Below are 20,384 nucleotides of genomic sequence, written 5' to 3'. Positions count from 1 at the left end.
TCTACATATCTATATCATTATTTATATTGACTATTCAATACATAGTGGCATTTGTGAGGGAGGCCTGTCCTGAATCCCATAGTCTTTCAAAATAAGCTAAGTTTTGTCTGCATGACTAAACTGGTTTGTCTGCTTGGGGAATTTTCAAGGCCATTCTTCATTTGTCTTGACTTTAACAGATGAAAACCCTTTCTGTGAGCCCCTGTCTTCGGCAAAGTGCCCCTCCTTTGCTGAGAAGCTACAAAATTTAGTGCCATCTTCATTCTGTTGTATTGAAATATTCTGTGTTGTCCTCCTACATAGAGTGCAGTCTTCACGAGGGTGGTGCCTATTAGCCCCTGGTCTTGTTACCCTCAGTGCTAGCAGGATCCCTGGCACATAATAACCACATAATAGCATAATAGCTACTTGACACGTTCCAGAAGGGCTCTCCCAATGTAAGAGAGGGACCAAAGAAACTAAAGAATGTAAGGGAAGTACAAATGTCAGTAAGGATAAGGCACAACAAACTGTCTTCAATCCAAAGGTTCAGTCCTTGTGGCGACGACGTGTCTGTACTCCTGTGTGCTTTGTGCCCGTTGCCCATTTTCTTTTCGTTCCCAAGAGCCTCTTTGTTGGGCCTTTCCAGCTGTCCTGTCACCAGGCTCAGCTCTCCTGGTATTTTCAAGTTGTCTGGATCTTAGAGTTTATCTTTCTTTTTTTTTTTTTTAATGTTAGTTCATGTCTTTTATTAACCCATATACAATTACTTGTCTTCTGGTTTGTTGAAGCAATAGGTCAGACAACATTTGCCACAATAATGCCTGTCAAAGTGGCTGGCCATAAAAAACTCCAGCAACACATTCATCCGAAGGGCACTCCCGACGAAGGCGACTGATTTTACCATTCTCATCCACTTTGTAGTATTTCAGTACAGCCAACTTAACCTTCTTTCTCTTATGCTTATTCTTCTTGGGAGTGGTGTAAGACTTCTTCTTCCTTTTCTTAGCACCACCACGAAGTCTCAATACAAGATGAAGAGTGGACTCCTTTTGAATGTTGTAGTCAGACAAAGTACGCCCATCTTCCAGTTGCTTGCCAGCAAAAATCAGTCTTTGCTGATCAGGAGGAATTCCTTCCTTATCCTGGATCTTGGCCTTGACATTTTCTATTGTATCCGAGGGTTCAACCTCGAGAGTGATAGTCTTCCCCGTAAGGGTTTTCACGAAAATCTGCATCTTGGCGGCGAGTCCACCAGAGATGGCGGATCGGAAAAGAAAAAAACTAGAGTTTATCTTTCTTAATTTCAGTTCTGGGTATTTCTGATAACTGTTTCTCTTTTTGGTGATTTTCAGGATCTAAGCAAAGTTCATTAGCTAGAGTATAAATTAAGGGCAGTGGTAGCAAAAGATAAAGTTGAAGGCATGAATTGGTGCAGGAATATAAAGGAACTTGAAAACCAGCTTCAGTCAACACACAGACCAAAGACTCAGTGAATAACCAAGATGTCCAAACCCACCCTTGCAAGCTGAATGGGTGGCTACTTTCATAGAGTTTCCATTTGAAGGGGGGTTAAGGAGTTGGAGCAACGTGGACTTACCAAGTGTTACAGGAAGAGACCGGGCTTTAGACCACAGCTCTGCTATAGTGAGGATGGAGAACGAAGACTGGGTGACCCTTTGGGAGGCCAGAATAATTCGAACCATGACAAGAGCAGCCTGAACCAGGGTAATAAGGGCAAGGGTGGTTGGGAATGGAAAGCTTTGTGAGTTATTCACAAGTGAAAGTAGATATAATTTGGTGATTGGTTGTATATGGATGTAGACATTAAAAACAGATAGTGTACCTCCTAAATGTACTTAAAAGGATAAGCATAAAACAATTACAGTGACATTTCTACCATTTTCTATGGATGAGGGCAATACAACATAGTAGAAATCCAGACTCTGGACACAGACACATCCAGGTTCAAATTCTTTAAATCCCTCTTTCTCTACCAAGTATTACTTTGGTCAGTTTACTTCTTGTCATCTGTAATAGTTAGATAATAAAAGCTCACACCTCATTAGCTCTTGGGCTGATTAAGTGGACTATTGAATGAAAATTTTAAAACACATTCATAGAAATAAAATGCATATTACATGGAGTTATACAAGAATTATTAGATGTATTCTTGCCTTCAAAATACTTATCAAAACTGAAAGGAAGTACATACTTAAAAGTAAAACATATAACTAAATTAATTTCCATGTATTTAAAAGTCATATCTAAGCATATACAGATATGTTTAGATACTATATTATTGTAGATACTAAAAAAATATGGTTTGCGAGAGAAGTTTACAAGTAAAGGCAGAAAAACTTAGCTATGTTCAATCTAAACTTATACTAAACACTGTGCTAGTTACTTTATAGTTATTTTTAATTATTTATTTAAAAACCATGTGAGATGGTATCACTTCACTCGCCATTACAGGTATGAGAACTAAGGTGAAGATGGCTAGGAATTACTGGAATTTGGATCAGGCCTGAGTAGTCCAAAGCCCCTGCTCATCCTGTTCATGGTACTGAGTAAAAGAATTTTCTGTGTTCTTAGCATATCTTGGGTTTTATTATTAAAAAACATTGTCTCTTTATTGACCTTTCCTTATTTTGCCTATTCATGTATCCAGGGAAAATATTCTACTGCTTGGTAGGATTTTCTCTAGGAAAAAAAAAAAAAAAAGAACTTGGCTTAAATATTTCCTTTCTCTTGGGAAGGGAGGGAGTTTTATAGCCAGCAGAATCCAGGCGTCTTCTCTAAAAAAAAAGAGATATAGGCATTAGAACATGAAAATCAAAGTGAAAAATATGAGCTACAAAATATTGTTTTCAAGTTTGTGAGATTTCATTAAATTTATCTTTTATCATTTAAGCTCTGGCTTGTTGGATCACAGGGAGGGAGCAATCACAATAATCAATTCCTTAGTTATTTCTGTTTTGTGGTCTATATTGATTTTCTAATGAAAAGTTAGACTCCACCATATATTTCTTAAAAGGATAAACTACACACATGTACATACATGTGTATACAAAATTCCATATTTTATGCTTTATTAAAGTAAAATCAAGTAGTGTGTGTATACACTCTGTGCCACTGAGTCGCCTCTGATTCCTGGTGACTCTATGATGAGTGACGTGGACAGTGTCCTGTCCCCAACAGTTCTGCTCATCTCCTATAGGCTCATGTTTATGGCTTCTTTTATGCAGTCAGTCCATTTCATATTTGGTCATCCTCTTTTTCTGGTTCCTTCAATTTTTCCATTATTGTCTTTATCAAAGACCCTTTCCTTCTATGATGTACCTAAAATAGGACAGCTTCAGTTTTGCCATTTTTGCCTTCAGTGATGTTCAGGCTGAATTTGTCTAAGACCCACCCACTAGTTTGTCTTTCTAACAGTTCACGGTATCTTTAGCGCTTTCCCCCAACACTATTTCAAAGTAAAATATGTACTATGTCGGCTTTGTAATGAAAAGCAAGAGTCCCTGCTCCACAACTTCTCGCCTTCAGTCCTACTCCCAAGGGACAACTTCAATCATCTTTTAGCTTTTTCACATTGAATATTTTCCTATATCTCTAAACAATATCTATAGGGCTCTAATTTAGGATTAATCACTGTAGGTTAAAGTCGTTTTTTATTTCTTCCTTAATGTTCCCACAAAAATAAGTCAATTAGTTTTATAAAAATAACTTTAATTATAACTATTACTTTAAAATGTAATAAGTATGCATTATTTAAAAATATTAGAATGCATATGCATAATGATGATAAAAATAGCTAACATTTATATTTATTATGTTACAATTTTAGTACCAAATGGATTAACTCTAATTTATTTAACTCTCCCCTTCTTGGTAGATACTTAGATTAGCTTCACATTTCTGCTTTCATGAATGATGCTGAGTAAACAAAAATAACTATTGATAAGTTTGAGTACGTGTTAAATACTTAGCATCTTAGAAAAAATTCTTAGTAATATAATTTCTGGAACATTTTTTAGTTTTTTGTGTTTTTCTTTTTTGAAACATATTGTTAAATTTCCTTTCAGAAAGTCTGCACCAATTAATTTTTCCACTAAAACAGAATTTGGCAAAACTTTTTTGTAATGAACCAGATAATAAACATTTTAGCTTTAGGGACCGAAAAGCAAAAATGAGCCCTGGCTGGTGTGGCTCAGTGGATTGAGTGCTGACCTGCAAACCAAAGGGTCACCAGTTAGATTCCCAGTCAGGGCACATGCCTGGGTTGTGGGCCAGGTCCCCAGTTGGGGGCACACACAAGAGAAAACCACACATTGATGTTTCTCTCCCTCTTTCTCCATCCCTTCCCCTCTCTCTAAAGCTAAATTTAAAAAAATATTTTTAGAGGCAAAATTGAGGAAATTAGACAGGTATTTATATAACAAGAAAAATAAATAAATTTTCATTCATTTTAATTAACAAAATTCAAAATATAATAATAATGATAATGGAGTACAATTTTGTACCATAGGTCTTCTACTAATATGAATGGAATTCTTTGGGGTAATACCGAGTTCCTTAATTGGATTAATGGCAGAATAATGACCCCACACGTATGTCCCATAGTGATCCTTGGATCTTTGAATATGTATATAGCAAAAAACGTTGTAGATATAATTGAGATTGTGGATGTTAAAATAGGAAGATTAACTTGTATTGTCAGGTGGGACTAATTTAATCATATGAGCTCTTAAAGGCAGAGAGGATGCTCTCAGACTGAAGTCAGAGAGATAACAGAAAGAGAAGTTGTAGAGATTAGAAGCATGAGAGGACCTTGACCTGCAGTTAGTGGAGAGGCCACAAGGAAAGCATGAGAAAGAATGTGGGGAGTATATAGGAGCAAAGATTGGCCCGTGGCTGGTGGTCAGCCAGGAAATGAGAGCCTCAGTTCTGCAACCATAAGGAACTAAATTTGTGCAACAACCTGACTGAGCTTAAAAGTGGGATCATTTCCAAACCCTCCAGAGAGGAACACTGCTTTGCTGACACTTTGATTTTGATCTTATGAGACTTTAAGGAAAGAGTCTAGTTCAGTTATTCTGTAACCCAGACTTCTGACAAACATTCTGTGATATTGTAATGGGTATTGTTTTAAGCCACCAAATTGTGGTAATTAGTTATAGCAGTGATAGAAAATTCACACTGGGCTTTCAAATTTAGTGTTCTCTATCATCAAGTGGTCATAAAGGAACATCTGTTAATGTTGAGTTGAAATGAAATTTGTATATTTCATCTATGAAATGTCTTTTCACATAAATTGGTACTGCCAAATACTGATAAGAAATCCATTGACATGTGATTTTAATCAAACATATTCATCTGTTGGAAGGAACTTATATATTTCTATTAGATTATCTTCTTAATATTTGCCTTTTAACATGTCATTAGGTTGCAGATTAATCACTTCCAATTGAAGTTAGATGGAAGCTCTTCAGTTGCACAGTTAAATAAATGTTAAAATATGAAAATTTCCATTGTGTTCTTTTCAAGATCAGAATAATGGTACTGTAATTGTAATTTTATCTCAGAAGTATAGGTTGGCTCAATACCAATTTGTTTAAAAATGAAGATCTAGTTTATTGTTTTAACTTTTTTTCCCCAAGTTCCAGCATCATTTATTTGCTCTAGAATCTACATACAATTAATTGTAGCAAGACAGTGCTCAATACTATTTAAGCCCCATTTTAGTTTCTTTAAACTATCCCACTATTTGTAAACATGAATTCACATTTCAGTAAAAATGGAAACTAAAATCTGAAATAAATTTACTCAATATTGATGTTAACTACAGATTTTTTTATATGTAACACATGGTCTTTAACATAGCACAACTTGGTCTTTATAAACTAGCTTACATGTAAACAAAGTTACCATACTTTGCTTATTTGTCCTAATCTTTTTAGTGTGTGCCAGAGCCCCTCTCATAGCTCTTACTATGTAAATAGATTCCCTTTAGGACAAAGTGAAAAAGTCCCTACCCAGAAAAAAAAACAAAAAAACACTTTAAGAGAATTATCCAATTCTAAATTATCAGCAGTTACAATGCCAGAAATAGGTTATGGGTTACTCTTAAGTCTTTTAACCTAAGTAATATAAAAGTCAGTTACAGTATTGACCAAAAGAACACATCGGGTTCTCATTAAACTTTGTGTTAATGTTCTCAAAATTCTGTGACAGATTTTGGTTAAGTTGTTTCCATTAAAAAGTACTGATTTTAAAAACTACTTAACTGCCACACACACACACACAAAATGGTCCTCAAAATTCTCCTTTCCTTCTGAAGGTTTTATAATGCATTGTAATCATTAATCAGTCCTTTACTATTAAACTTAAATGGCCAATTGAGACAAACAGTTCTGACACCATTCTTCCACCACTGATTAAAATGGGGTAACAGGTGTTGGAGCTAATATTCATTTAGCCTTCTGAGATTTCTGGGCAGACTTGGTGACTTTGCCAGCTCCAGCTGCCTTCTTGTCCACTGCTTTGAGGACACCCACAGCAACTGTCTGTCTCATGTGATGAACAATAAGCAGCCCAGAGGAGAATAGTCAGAGAGGCTCTCAACACACATGGGCTTGCCAGGAACCATATCAACGATGGCAGCATCACCAGATTTCAAAAACTGTGGGCCATCTTCCAGCTTTTTCCCAGAACAACAATCAATCTTCTTCAGCTCAGCAAATTTGCAAGCAATATGGACTGTGCGACAATCCAGAACAGGTGCATATCCAGCACTGATTTGGCCTGGCTGGTTCAGGATAATCACCTGAGCTGTAAAGCCAGCTGCTTCTATTGGTGGGTCATTTTTTTCTGTCACCAGCCAAATTGCCACGACAAACAACTTTGACAGACAAATTCTTGACATTGAAGCCCACATTGTCCCTAGGAAAGGCTTCACTAAACGCTTCATGATGCATTTCAACAGACTTTACTTCAGTTGTAACGTTGACTATAGCAAAGGTGACCACCATGCCAGGTTTGAGAACACCAGCCTTTGTTTGACCCACAGGGACAGTACCAATGCCACCAATTTTGTAGACATCTTTGGAGGGGCAGACATAGGAGCTTGTCAGTTGGACAGCTGGTGGCAGGATGCAATCCAAAGCATCAAGCAGTGTGGTTCCACTGAAATTTCCATCTTTATGGGTGACTTTCCATCCCTTGAACCAAGGCATGTTAGCACTTGGCTCCAGCATGTTGTCGCCATTCCAACCAGAAATTGGCACGAATGCTACTGTGTCAGGGTTGTAGCCAATTTTCTTAATGTAGGTGCTGACTTCTGTAACAATTTCCTTGTATCTCTTCTGGCTGTAGGGCAGCTCAGTGGAATCCATTTGGTTAACACCAACAATCAGCTGTTTCACACCCAGTGTGTAAGCCAGAAGGGCATGCTCATAGGTCTACCCATTGTTGGAGATACCTGCTTCAAATTTACCAATACAACACAACAATTAGAACAGTGCAGTCAGCCTGAGATGTGCCTGTAATCATGTTTTTGATAAAGTTTCTGTGTCCTGGGGCATTGATGATGGTCACATAATAGTAGCTGGTCTCCAATTTCCACAGGGAGTGATCAATGGTCATACCAAGCTCACATTCAGCTTTCAGTTTATGCAAGACCCAGGCATACTTAAAGGAGCCCTTGCCCAGCTCAGCAAACTCCTTCTCAAATTTTCTTATGGTTCTTTTGTTGATTCTACCACATTTATATATCAGATGGCCAGTAGTGGTAGAATTGCCAGAATCTACATGTCCAATGACCACAGTGTTGATGTGAATCTTTTCCTTTCCCATTTTGGCTTTGATGTAGTCGTGGTGGTTTTCATGACACCTGTGTTCTGGTGGCAAACCCATTGTTAAAAAATGTAGTGTTTTAACTTACGATAGCATAGGACTTATCAAAAAATTTATTACTTGTGATTTAAACATCAGTTGTGGAAATGACTATAGTATAGTAAAGTATACATTTCACATATAAACGCTCTTTTGACTTTCTTAATGTTCATTAAGGAACATTATCAAGTCCACAGCAAAAGCTAATTTCAAAGATACTCAGTATTTGATAACAGTGGTTGAGAGAAGTTCTTATTTAGAAAAGTTTTATTCTTGGTTCAAAGTCAAAATCTTCCAGTTGACAATGGTTAAGCCTATAAGAGTGAATGAAGTATATGCTATTGACACTGCTCTGTCAATAATATCAGATGGATCCAAATACTTTCTGCAAAGTACCTACTATTGACTAATACAATGAATAATCATAGGCCTTAAATACCTTACATCTCCACAAGCTTTGTAAATTTATGAAAAACTAATTGCTTTTCTGCTCTACATATATTTTTACAACCATTAGTCATAACACATCGTAGCAGATTCCACTTCAAGTTGTGCTAAAAAAGTGTTCTCTCGGACTTCCGGCCAAGATGGAGGCTTAGACGGACACGCTAGGTCTCCCTCTACAACTAGAGAGGAATACAACTACTTCAAAACAAAGGATAACTAGAAACTGCAGGAAATAAAACTACACGGAAGCCCAACATATGAAGTTATAAACCAGCGGTGCCATTTGGGCAGGTAAGAGTTAAAGAGGGCAGTGCTGTTTGCGGTCGCACCCGGAGCAGCGGGCGGCGAGGAATCCCGGCTGCGGTCAAGCCCCTGGCGGTGCGTGACCCCGGCGCTGGGGAGAGCGGCCGCCGCATCGCCTTGAACAGTGAGGCCCAGGGGGGCGGGAGGACGGATCCCGGTCTCCTAGCTGAATAACTGTGTGAATCCATCTTGGACCCCCGCCCCCAAAGAAAGCACCACAGGGCTGCGAAATAGGTCGCGGACAGGCAGGCGCCAGCCGGTCGCTGATTTGTGACGCGTACACAGGCACTGCCCCCGACAGCCGGCCCAAGAAAACAAAACGCATCTGTCAAAATGAGGCAGACAACTATAGAAATCCCGGTGACACAGCTCACCAGGCAACAGATAGAGAACCTGACAGATGAACAGATAAGAAACGTGTCAGAGGCTCAGTTCTGGGCCATTGTTATCAGGTGGCTTACAGAATTCACAAAAGAGCAGGAAAAAGATAAGAAAGAAGCGAAAAACATTCATAACGAAAGGAACAAAACCACATACGAGACAGATGGTGAGGAAAAAAAATCCAGAGTTCATTTCAACAAACTGGAATATGGAGAAGGAACAAGCAGTCAACCAATGCAGAGAGAGGAAATGGGAAGCAACAATGAGAGGATCAGAAACCTCTGGGACAGCTATAAAAGGCCCAACATAAGAATCATTGGTTTGCCAGAGAGTGAGGAAGATGAACTAGAACTTGAAAAATTGAGTGAAAATATAATAAAGGAGAACTTCCCAGACTTGGGGAAGGGAATAGACTTGCAGGTCCAGGAAGCAAGGAGAGTTCCCAAGAGACTGGACCCAGGGAGAACCACTCCAAGACACATTATAATCAAAATGTCAAAAATTAAAGATAAAGAGAGAATCTTAAAAGCAGCAAGAGAGAAGAAAAGAATTATGTACAAAGGGGTCCCAATTAGACTATCAGCTGACTTCTCAAGGGAGACCCTGCAGGCAAGAAGGGACTGGCAAGAAATATTCAAAGTAATGAAAATCCAAAACCTACAACCACGAATACTCTATCCAGCGAAACTGTCATTCAGAATAGAAGGACAGAGAAAGTGTTTCCAGGACAAAATAAAACTGAAAGAGTTCATTAGATCCAAACCACTGTTATATGAGATGTTAAAGGGACTGGTTTAAAAAACAGAAGCTAGGGAGATGAAACAAAGGCAAACTGAACAGGCAACGAGAGTGGAAAAGGAACTGTGGGTACGGGAAACATATTGGGGGGAGGTCAACAGGGAGGGGGAGTGGGGAGAGAGAGGGAGATGATATAGGAATTGGGGATCATGGTAGGAGGGAATGGAATAGACGGAGAGAGGTTGGGAGGAACTGTATGCACAACTAATGGACATAATCTAAAAGGGGGGGACAACTGGAGGGAGGGGGGCCACCGGGTGGAGGGGAGCAGAGGGAAGGGAAATTGGCACAAATGTAATATTTTAATCAATAAAACACATTAAATCTGAAAAAAAAAGTGTTCTCTCAACTTTGAAGATCTGGTTCCACAATTATTAATAGATGATAGTTTTTATTCATAGATAATAAACTCTTTACTGACTTTTCTTGTAAGCAAAAACTGGCTTGTATTGCTAACATCATTTTACTTACCAATAGCCAGGGAAAGCCAATCTTGAGTTGGAGATGAAATGAGTGCATAGCTGGTAAAATCAGCATTTTTTGTGGTACTTCTATAGTGTCATTGCTTAATAAAAGAAGATATTTAGCCACCTAGTTTGATAACAAAATAATTCACACCAGTATATCACAATTGCAATATTCAAACTCCACATTTTTCTTTTTGCATTATTTTGCCATGACATACAATAGTAATTAAACAAATGTTATAGTATAGTGATATGCATGGTACTAGAAATGTTGTAGAATTATAACTGTCGCTGTGATTAGTAGTGAACCAAGCAGCAGTGCAAAGCCATGAAACAGTATGTAACACATGGTTTGTGTCACAGCTACTCAGCTCCACTCTTGAAATGTGGAAGCAGCTAGACAATGTATAAACAAATAAGTGTGGCTATGTCCTAATAAGACTTTCATTTTGGACACTAACATTTGAATTTCATAGAATTTTCACATGACATTAATTATTATTTTTCTTCTGATTTTACTTCAATAACTTAAAGAGGAAAACCCAATTCTTGACTTATCATCTATACAAAAACATAGACATCTACATTTGGCTATTGGGCTATAGTTTTCAGATCCCTGTGCTAGAAGAATATCCTTTAATAAAAAAATCAAAATTTTCAAATAAAGTTAAAACACTAAATATTCATCATTTTTCTAATATATTGAGGTGGAAATGCCTCACACACCCTAGGCTCAGTTGGAAGTTGCTCTGTCCAGCAGAGGCTTCGTGACCATGGTGAAACAAACTTTTCCCAGGACATTTCATTATGTCTGTGAGAAGGAATGTGGCTGCCTCTCTAGTGGAGAACAGTGATTAGACCTTCTTTTCTCATGCCTTTTATCGAGGAGGATACACACAAGAGATACAAGGTCAAGATTCATGAATCATCAATATCTTTTAGGTATTTGGATAACAGTTGACAATAACAGATTACATGTACCAGTACAGAGAGCACAGTGACCAGTCTGTGTCATGGTTTATCAAACATCTTGACATCACACTGGCATTAGGGGCAAGGTTTCATACATTTCTTGCTAGAGATTATTTATGTTACATTAAAAGATAAGCAGAGCAAGTTCTAAAACATAATAAGCATTCTTTAAATCCAATTCCCATGGAAACCCTCTGAGTGGTCTTCAGTTATGTTCCACACACAGCCTTATGTTGAGACTTAAAGACAAGCACAGCCAGAGTGCTGGTGGCAGTCATGCTCAGGCCAGGGCTATCATTCCCTAAACCATGAGGAGTGGTTTCTCACAATAGATTTCAGTGTGAAATAGTATGGAAGAGTGGGGAGTATGGAGGTGAAAGGGGGAAGACATATTCTGTTCTTTCTCAGAGCAATATTTGTTTATAAATAAGCTAACAATTCTGTAACTACTATAAATAGAGAGCCATAGATGGATGTAAATAAAAAGAGATATTTAAATATTTCCCCTTAGCTTTACTACTTTCATGGAGGGAAAGGAAATGTTTCAGATTAAGGAAGTGAGAATGTCTATGAAGAAAACAGCACACAGATAGAAAGAAATGAAACATTCCCCCATGACTCTATTGTTTGTGTGTGTGTGTGTGTTTTGTTCATTTGCACAAGTAACAAAATTTACCTTCGTATTTTTTTCTTATTCCTGTCCTTTTCTAAAAGTGCACATAAGAATTCTTTTAACTTTTTATTCTAATTATTTAAAAGAGTTAATAAGAAGAATCCATTTACCTTAATATTCTGTCATTAGTTTCTCTTTATTTTTAAAAGTATATCATAAACACACCAGATCTGTTTGTTCCAAAGTAGGCTTTAAGCAGAGAAGACATGACCTAGTATTTAAAACACTGAAGAAGGAACTATGAAAGCTTTTGCCCATTCCACTCCTATCATCTACCCAGATACCCCACCTCCCTTCTCCTCTAAGCCTGTCTTTATTTTTGTAGTGATGTGACAGAGCACTTCATTTTCAGGACAGGAGCAGGCCCTGTCTGTAAAGATTGTGAAATGGGGTTTAGTGTTGGTCCTCTGACCTTCCTTCAATGCTTCCCTCCTCTGGCCTGTTTGATATCTTCAGAAACCCCCACACCAAGAATATTATATTCAGTTCTTGTTTTCCTCACCTAGGAAATGTTCTTAAACTAGTGCCTTTATGTTTTTAAGTGATAAAATAACAAACCCAACAAATCAGGTTGTGCTATGATAATACCACTTATTAATAAAGCAGTTACAACGCCAATGATGTTAATCATAAAAATCAACATTATGGCATCCTTACTAAAGCCCAGACCTTTCCATACACTGTTTTATTTAATCCTCACCAAAGTCCTGGGTGAGCAGTATTAATTGCTATAGGGTTCTAGAGGAATTAATTGAGGATCCAAGAAAATAAATAACTTTAAGATCTCATAACCACTAGGTGGCAGAGCCTGGATTCAAATTAGGATCTATCTTGTTCCAAAAGAGAAAGCTGGTAAGGCAAATGAAAGTGTTGTATAACTATTAAAAAGAATTAGCCTGCTATTGTGTGATCTATCATTTCATTTATCTCTCAATTATTAAGTTAGGCAGCCAAGACAAGGGTCAATTATAATGCCTATGTATTGCTATGCTCAATGAAATCATATGGTAGCCACTTAAGAAGTTAAGTATCAGATGAAGTGTATAACATACAGAACATAATGATATAAAAACAACTTCTAGGTTAAAATATCAATGTTATTATATAATATATAAGCCAGTTGGTTTCAATAAGTTGAGAGTATAACTAATAATTATATTTATTTCAAAATCAATATTACTTTATTGACTTGGCATGTTAAGTTACAAGACTATCAACAGAAAACTTAGGATTATAGATTCTTTGTCATTTCTTATAAGCAGTTTTACAGGGAAGCATCCAGTGTTGGGTTCGTCTGATGAAACACAAAACAATGCTGTCTGTAATTTTTAGAGACCTCCAAATGACATAATTTTGTTGTGCAGCATTTTAAAGTATGGGTCTCTCACTCCAGTCAGTACAGATCAATTTGTTTCACATAGCATACTTTAGCTGCTCAATGGATATATCAACTTGATTTAAGAAAATCCATTTTATAAAAACCCAAGGTTCAAAAATGGGTACATAATTTATTATTTAAATGCTTCTTTAGTTCATAAAAAGTAATTGATTTTTTGACTCTGAAATGACTATGAGTCAACTGCATTAAAAGATGACTACTAAATAAATCAAACAAAAGCAATGCATGAGATTAACATTCATAAGTCTAGGTAATTGTGTAAACATAAATGTGAGTTATCGAAGATGACTTATTATTTCAAAACAGTGATCAAAAATCCAGTGAAGTACAACATATGCCGTAAGAATATTATTAAGGAGGATCCAGTCAAAATGGCAGCATAGGCAGACATGGCTCACCTCTTTGCACAACCACATCAAAATTATAACTAAAATATAGAACAACCATCAGCCAGGACTGTTAGAAATTGAGTTGAATGGAAATCCGACAACTATGGAATTAGAGAAACCACATCCATTGAGATGGGCAGGAAGGGTGCAGATGTGATGGATAAAAATTTGGGAGAGCTATCTCAGGGGCAAGGAGTCCCAGCCCCACACCAGGCTTCCCAAACCAGGGTTCCAGTGCCAGGAAAATAAGTCCCCACAACTTCTGGCTTCAAAAACCAGTGAGAATTGAGTTGGTGGAAGAAACTGCCAGAGCCCCAAGCAGTATCTCTTAAAGAATCCACACATGAACTTCCTTACTCAGATTCACTCCCTCTGAGCTACAGCACTGGACTAGCAGCTTGAAAGGCACAATTGGTATATAGGGCGAAACTGAAGTGTCCGGTATCAAGGTGAGCCGAGGCAATTGTCTCTTTTCTAAACCACCCCCCCAGAGCTGGCAGGCTGGTGTCATATCTGAGACTCCATCGATCTGGCTAACACTGTTTGACCTGCCTTGGAGATCCCCAGAGACTCTACCCCACCCAACTTATGGGTCCACCCAAGTAGTTTTTTCATATGAGTGGCTGTCTTGGCATATGCTGCACAACTTCCTAAATCCTATCAAATAAGCAACAGCTGGCCTCAGTGAGCTCCAGGACCAGCACTACCAGTAGCCAGCTTAGATTCACAGCTTGGATTTTCCAGAGAATCTCCAAGCCCTGGACAAGTAGCAGCCATATCAGATTGCTTTACAACTCAGGCAGGGTGGCCCCAGGCAAAATACAGGTTGGGGCTGACTTTGGTCTGCACAACCTGGGAAACTCCAGGGCCAGCACACTCAGTGGACAGCTACAGTCCTCGTCAGAGCACCACCACCCTGCCCCTGAATAACTGATCCTCCACAGAGGGCAAAGATTGGTAGTCAGTGGTCACAACAGCCCTTGCAGCTGATTGGCCTAGGTAACACCCTCCCATTCATCTGCCAACAGCAACCAAGGCTCAACTACATCGGGGGGGGGGTCTACTCAGTCAACATGAAGGGTGCAACCCAAGTACCCAGCTTGGGTGATAGGGGAGGTTGTGTCACTGGAAAATATAGGACGCCTACTATATTAGGCCATACTACCGAAACACAGAGTCAAAGCAGCTCTATCTAATACACAGAAAAAAACACAGGGAGGCTGCCAAATTGAGAAAGCAAAGAAATATGGCCCAAATGAAAGAACAGAAAAAAAAAAAAAAAAAAGAACTAAATGAAATGGAGATAGCCAACCTATCAGATGTAGAGTTCAAAACAATGGTGATAATGATGCTCAGAGAAATGATTGAGTATGGCCAAAAATAAAGGAAGAAGTGAAGGTTATAGAGAGAAAAATAAAGAAAAATATACAGGAAATCAACAGTGATGGGAAGGAAGCCAGGATTCAAATCAATAATTTGGGGAAAAAAAGGAAGAAATAAACTCTCAACCAGAACAGAAAGAAGGAACAAGAATTGAAAGAAAAAGATAAAGAAAAAAAATAGGATAGGCTTAGGAACCTCTAGGAGAACTTTATATGTACCAACATCCAAATTATAGTGGTACCAGAGGAGAAGAGGAAGAGCAAGAAATTGAACATTTATTTTAAAAAATAATGAAAGAAAACATCTCTAATTTGGTGAAGGAAATAGACATACAAGTCCAGGAAGCACAGAGAGTCTCAAACAACTTGGGCCCAAAGGGGATCGCACCAAGATACAACATAATTAAAATGCAAAAGGTTAAAGATTAAAGAGAGAATTTTAAAAGCAGCAAGAGAAAAGCAGAGAGTTACCTACAAAGGAATTTCCATAAGACTATCAGCGAATTTCTCAAAAGAAATTTTGCAAGCAAGAAGGAGCTGGAAAGAAATATTCAGTGTAATAAAAAGCAAGGACCTACAACCAAGATTATTCTATCCAGCAAAGTTATCATTTAGAACAGAAAAGCAGATCAAGTACTTCCCAGACAAGGTAATACTAAAGAAGTTCATCATCACCAAGCCATTATTACAGGAAATGTTAAAGGGACACATTTAAGAAAAAGATCAAAACTATGAATGTTAAAATGACAACAAACTTACAACTATCAACAACTGAATCTAAAAAAATAAAAACAAAAACGAACTAAACAAACAACCAGAACAGGAAAAGAATCAAAGGTATAGAGACAATTGGAGGATTATCAGCTGGGAAGGGGAAGTGGGGAAAAGGGGAAAATGGTGCAGAAATCAAGAAGCATAATTGGTAGAAACAAAATAGATAGGGGGGTGTTAAGAACAGTATAGGAAATGGAGAAACTAAAGAACTTACATGCATGACCCATGGACATGAACTAGGAAGAGAATGATGGCTGGAAGGAAGGGGTTCACTTGGTAGAGGGGAGTGGAGGGAAAAGAAATGGGGGCAACTGTAACACAATAATCAATAAAATGTACTTAAAGATATTAAGTGTTTCAGATACTAAACAATCGTCGTTTTATTTAGTGCTGTGGAAATGAACAAATTTCACAACATCAAATGTTCTTGTCTTTTATTCCAACATGTAGGCTTTGTTTTAAAGTCACACAGGTAACCATCACACGCACACAAACTTGCTCATGTTGAAGACCGAGTTGTACCGATGTGAAATCAATAGTTGCAAGGACAGATGAGGTGGAGGTTACCAAAAGAGTAAGGAGTAATTAAATAATGATAGAATAACAATTTGCAATATACTTAATCTACACAAAGATAGTTTTAAGAATGCTCTAAATATTATTTATTTAATACTTTCCATAATATTGGTCTCTGTGACTCTTGAAGTTACACTCGTACACTCACAAGTGAAGTGGTAGAATGAGCATACGAAACCTATCAGTCTGTCTCCGAAGGATGAATAAGAATCACAGTTAACTATACCAAGCAGGAATCTATTGTTTTAACAGATTCTATTGATGGGTAATAAACTATTAACACATTTTAATGTATTAAATCATACAGTCATGGAGCTCAATGATGAGTCTTCTGAGAATGAACATAGAGATTATTGACTAAATTTTGGCACTCACTGTCATAACCCCCTCTGCTGAAGTGTACTCTTGTGGAAGATTTTGTAAAATTTTTTTGCTCTTGAATTAGAATTTCCTTAATCATCTTTAAATAGACTAGGTGTACAGTTGAGAAAAAACTTTTCATTGTGAGAGCATTCAATGATTTTTTTCAGCTGCATTAGAAATTTTAATTCCCAATGTCATAAATTGCAATTTTCTGTCCCACATGTGTTCCATTATATGCCTCTCATGTTGATGATGACCTGTTATTTGTTCAAATTCTACCACACTACATACTTTGCTTCTGTTTTAATTTCTATTTGTTCTTTTTAATATTGTCCATGTGCCTTCTTAGATACAGAAGTTTGTTTTTTGACTTAAGAGTCAATTCGACATATTCTTTAATTTTTATCACTACTTTTATAGTGTCTCTGAGTTATTTTATAAATTTTAGTTCATTTTAATACTTCTTAGTATATTACCCTTTTATTTAATTATTAACCAGAACCTCTACTCTTATTATAAAAATAATTATTATCTATTTAGAGTTAAAATAGGTAGGTTAATGTTAGATAAAAATTCCAAACTTAATAATGAACAATATTAAGTAAACATATATTCAGAAGTGCACGTAGTTCTTATAATCACAACCCACTATTTTTTGTGTCATTTATAAATTAACAAGTTATTTTCACATGACCATTGAATATTTGATTGGAGGGAAAATCATTCCCAGAGAAGCTCTTAAAAACACGGTTCCTCCAAAGAATATAGCTGCTATCTATTTGGTCCTTTGCAGACTATTTAACTTATATTGTCTCTAATCCTCACCACAACCCTGCCAAGCAGTTGTTTTTAGTGCCATTTCACAGTAAGCTCATAAAGATCATCCTATTAATAATTATCTATGCTAGGATTTGAACTGAGAGTTGTTTGCATAAAAAACCTATGATTTTTCTACATTAGACTACAAAAAAAAATCTCAGGAAGGGAAATTATTACTATTCTGTGAGAAAATCTGGCTGGAGTGGCTGCAGAATCTCTATAGCTTGTCATCACTCTATGCATGGGGCTGGCCATTCAGTAATAGACAATAAGTTGTCATGTAGAGTGAGTATTGGTAGCTAGATGGAATCCATAAATGTTCAAATCATATGTAAAAAGTCATATGTAATATTTACCAACTGTTCCACTTGAGTCTTAATTTTGTTTGCTTTTTTTTGACACACGTAAAATCACAATAGTGTTAAGTCATTGTTTAAAACAGCATGCTTCCATAGTACTTAAGTATGGTTAATTTTCACAGCTGTAATTCACACCAAACCCTGGCTGGTTTGGCTCAGTGGATTAAGCGTCGGCCTGCGAGCTAAGTGTCGCTGGTTCGATCTTCCAGTCAGGGCACATCAGAGAAGGAAAACTCTGATTCCAAAAAACCTCCGCTGCCTTGCGGCATACCGCTTCAGGGGAAAGGCTAAGGGAGTAAACCCCGACAGAAAATCCGGAGCCGGAGTCCCTAAGGCGGTTTGACGTTGTAGTCAACACCGGCAACTCCTGCGGCGCACCTGAAGCCAAGCTGTATTGACTCCGTCTTTCCCTTGGATCCTTCAGCTGCGAAGAGAGGGGGGGTCTGCTGCATGGGCAACAGCAGACCCTCCATATCACCCTGCCCAGGCTCTGTAGCTTCAGCATCATCGCAAGATGTCAATTCAACACGGGAGGAGACAGATACCATGTCACTCCCGAGTCGGACTGCACAGCCATTCTCGGCGGTGCAGATAGACTCTTAAGAAGCTACACCATCGTCTCTCGAGACGGACGGCTGCCGACGACGAATCACATCCAACAGTAAATAAAAGTGGGCAAAATGAATAATGGGATAAGTGAGGTGAGGGGAAATATGGATGAACAGGCAGTTTGGTACTGGTACGAGAACAGGCAAATAGTTCAATGGAACAGAACAGAGCCCAGGAATCAACTCATGATTAATACTTGACAAAGAAGGAAGAGCATGCAAAGGAGTAAAAACAGTCTCTTCAATAAATGGCATTGGGAAAGTTGAGCAGATACATGCAAAAAAAAAAAAAAAAAAAGAAACTAGATCATCAATTTACACCATACACAAGAATAAACTCAAAAATGGATAAAAGACTTAAATGTAAGTCATGAAACCACAAAAAATCCTAGAAGAAAACATAGGCAGTAAAATCTCAGACATCTTGTATAGCAATATTTTTGCAGATATATTTTAGCACATTTTAGTTACCTTGATCTTTTAATATTTGTGTAGCTTTTACCTAAAACAAAAGCATTATTGTTATTTTTTCATTATTTAACATCTGGTGTTAGCAGTAATTAAAATGAAATTATACAAATCATGCTGCAGAGTGTAGAGCATTGGTACTCAAAATGTGGCCTTCAATCAATTTGCTATGCATTACCTGGGTTATTGTTAGGTGTGCAAATTCTCAGAAGACACCCCAGACCTACTGAATCAGAAATGTGTAGATTCTGGGACAGGGCTCTGAAATCTGTGCTTCCTGAAGCCCGGCAGGTGGTTCTGATGCGTGCTGAAGTTTGAGGAACGTTTTTGTAGAGCACTGCTACTCAGCATGAGGTCCTCCACCTGGAAGCCTCCACATCAGTGGAGCACAGAATCTTGGACCACACTCCAGCCTATTGAAGCAGAAATTATATTTGATAAGATCTCCTGTTACTAGTGCACACACTAAATAAAGACCTGGATAAGATCGCCCTGGACAACTACCCACCTTCGATAAAGTCGCTACATCTGTCTCCTGTCCTAAAATTGCTGATGTTTATATATTGTGAACAGAAATGACTCCCTGAATTTGTTGGTTTTAGTTCTAACATTGCTATTCCATATACACAAAAAAATGAAACCTAGTGAGGAATTAAAATAGTAACCCTCTGATGGGCTGTCTGCTGAGTAAGGTTGCTTTATTATTCCTAGATAGTGTGATAGAGTTTGCACCAGCTCTTCCAGTGGTGATATATAATATTTCTTCCTTCACTTGATTTTGCCACATGCTATATTATTGACTTCATTTAATCTTCTGTTTTTAAGTATTGAAACTTTTGTCAATATGCAGCTGGAAAATCTGTTACACCATTCTCCATCAATAGCAAGACTAGAATTTATTTATAAAATAATAAGCTGCAGTGAAAGAAGCATTGGTTATGAGTCTCAGGACTGCTATTCAGCCTCGGTATAACTATGCATTAATTGTGACTTTTGGTAGTTCATTGACTGCTCTCACTTAGTTTTTAATATGAGAAAGAAAAAATGAATTAATAATTTTAAGTTGTCTTGAATTCTAACTCAATTGCTTCAATTACTTAGATAGCCAAATTGGGGTCATCAAATGGGCGTGCTTTGATGGAGTGGAAGGAGTCGGCCTTTTTTTTCTGTTAAGCATTGCTTTTTGTATGTACATGTTCTCCCCTCCTGGTCTGAATTTCAGGAACATTTGCGTTCTTCACTCACCATGATTTCTGGCTTCATTAGTGAAATTCTTGTTCCGTTTTTCCCTTTCAGAGTCTGTATCCGGCATATGCAGCGCTGGGGACACT

At 37.7% G+C, this 20,384-nt stretch overlaps 2 pseudogenes; both read right to left on the bottom strand.

Annotated features, from left to right (window-relative positions):
• Positions 1 to 713: 713 nt before the first annotated feature.
• LOC150007121 (ubiquitin-ribosomal protein eS31 fusion protein pseudogene) lies at positions 714 to 1,255 on the bottom strand (annotated as a pseudogene).
• Positions 1,256 to 6,452: 5,197 nt separating this feature from the next.
• LOC150007120 (elongation factor 1-alpha 1 pseudogene) lies at positions 6,453 to 7,836 on the bottom strand (annotated as a pseudogene).
• Positions 7,837 to 20,384: the final 12,548 nt, after the last annotated feature.

Source organism: Furipterus horrens, unplaced genomic scaffold (assembly GCF_987537825.1).
Source record: "Furipterus horrens unplaced genomic scaffold, mFurHor1.1.pri manual_scaffold_6, whole genome shotgun sequence".
NCBI classification, from domain to species: Eukaryota; Metazoa; Chordata; class Mammalia; order Chiroptera; family Furipteridae; genus Furipterus; species Furipterus horrens.
Note: the sequence above shows the minus strand (reverse complement) of the source record. Positions and strands in the feature narration are given on the sequence as shown.